Below are 1968 nucleotides of genomic sequence, written 5' to 3'. Positions count from 1 at the left end.
GCCTCTGGGCGGGAGCCGGGGGCGGCTCACCTGCCCGCGCGGCACCGCCGCCCCGCCGCTCGTTTGGGCGGCCGAAAGCGGCGCAGCGGCGGCGTTATTGCCATCTCATGCTGAGCCGAAACGCGAATTTTGCGAGGTGCGCGGAAGCGGCGGCCTTTGCCGCATTAGCAGCAGCCCTCGCCGCTGCCCGGGGCGGGGACACGTCTGCGCCTTCCCGGCCGTGCCAGGAGGTGTTGGCAGGGCGCGCCCTGCTACAGGCGAGCGCCCTAATAAACTGTTTAAAAATCCCGGTGTAGCAACCCCAATGCGTTTGTTGGGAGAAGGGGATTAAAGGCAAAACAAAGCAGACCAGAATCTCCTTCCAGACTGCTAAGCAGCCGTCCGATTTTAATTTGATTATGCAACGCCTAAGAGTAGAGCTGCAATTTGCAAGCAAATTCAATTGATCCAATCACATCTCCACTTGCAGCTGATGCTATGTATTATCCGGGGCGTACAAATCGCGCGTTCAGGCTTAAAAGTGGGAAAAGAGAGTTTTCTTTTACAATTGAATTACCCTGCACAGTGTCTCCCGTGGCAGATGGAAACTCATCCCTAAGCCTGCATGAGCGCACCCCTCTCCCCGCAGCCGGCGTTGAAATGGTTACATTTAACAGTAAGGCTGCACAGGAACCACTCCGATGTCTTAGTAATTCAATTAGTCAGGTTTCGAGAAGGTGGGGCTGGGTAATTTTTTTTTTTGGCATGGAGGAGGAGAAACCTAGGACGACACCTCCTTTCTCGTGTTGCAAACCAATCAGGTTGAGGTGTATTAAAAAAAAAAAAAAGGCAATCTGTAAGCAAACAGCAGGCTGTGCCCTGACTGGCTGCGCCGGCAAATCTCTCCGTTTCCCAAGTAAACTGCATGTAAAAATCCCACATGATCAAGCAGCAGCGCCCGTGCTGCGAGCTGGCTGCCTGCACCTCCTCCTCGCCGCCAGCCCTCGCACGCACCCGCCGCCAGAGCCCGCCCGGACACACACGCGTGTGCATGTATGTATGCGTGTGCACCGCGCTGCACCGGGTCTGCACCGCCGCCGCCTCCTGCGCACACGCGTGCACACAGGCACCCTGCGCGCCGGGCTCCCAGGTTTTCCTAGGCTGCTGATGTCGGATTTACACGCAGTGAAGGAACCGGTCATTGCAAAAGGGGGCGTGACTGTTTAAAGATATTTTTTTCCTCCCATAAAGCAATTTTTTTTTTTTTTTGCAAAACTGACTTTTGCCCCTCCAATCCTCGTCGCTCTTTACGATCCCTCCCTGCCTGCCGCTGCATTCAAGTTTATTTATTTGCCTGCTAGCGTGGTATATTTTTCCTTGCTGCTCTTGCTGCTGCTTCAGAGGGAAAAGGGGAGCAGCTGTCGGGCAAGACCGAGAAGAAGAAGAACTGGGRATCTTTTTTCGATCTCCTTATGTAGTCATCTGAGGGGTGGATTCTTTTTCTCCCACCCCCTCCCTGCTCTTTCAAACTGTTTTGTCCTTCCGCAGAAGTTGGTGTTCCTGGGACTGGACTCGGCGCTAGCACCGGGAGGCTGAAGTCGGAGATTTCCGCACCTCGCCGCGTCGCTCCCTTCGTCCCCTGTGCACGAGAGGCGAGCCAAGACCAGCATCACCAGAGGAGTTTGCAGGCTTGATCTTCCACTTCTCCGGGGTTTTGCTTTTCTCCACGCCCTCTCATAAAACATTTTTTTCCATCTCCTTGGTTTCCACGCCGCAATATTTCTTGGATTGGCCTCTTTTTTTTTGTTGTTGTTGCTTTTTTTCCGCCTTTGCTGTTGCTCAGTCCTTGCTGCATCCACCGCCCAGGAACAGGAAGGACAAGAAAACCACTCCACAAAGTCTCCTTCAAGACACTCTGCGTGCTGCAGAACAGGCTCCCCAACTCCATCGGCGCAGCAAACAAACTCCTCAGGGTTTTTGCTTTCCCTT

The 1968-nt window shown here is 54.0% G+C and overlaps 1 long non-coding RNA gene across 1 annotated transcript; it reads left to right on the top strand.

The window, feature by feature from the left end:
- The first annotated feature begins 844 nt into the window (after window positions 1–844).
- On the top strand, window positions 845–1772 carry LOC112964316. Its single transcript, XR_003252918.1, has 2 exons — window positions 845–1032; window positions 1528–1772. It is a non-coding gene; the product is annotated as an uncharacterized LOC112964316 (long non-coding RNA).
- The last annotated feature ends 196 nt before the right edge of the window (window positions 1773–1968 follow it).

Source organism: Apteryx rowi, unplaced genomic scaffold (assembly GCF_003343035.1).
Source record: "Apteryx rowi isolate R43461 unplaced genomic scaffold, aptRow1 scaffold_19, whole genome shotgun sequence".
NCBI classification, from domain to species: domain Eukaryota; kingdom Metazoa; phylum Chordata; class Aves; order Apterygiformes; family Apterygidae; genus Apteryx; species Apteryx rowi.
Note: the sequence above shows the minus strand (reverse complement) of the source record. Positions and strands in the feature narration are given on the sequence as shown.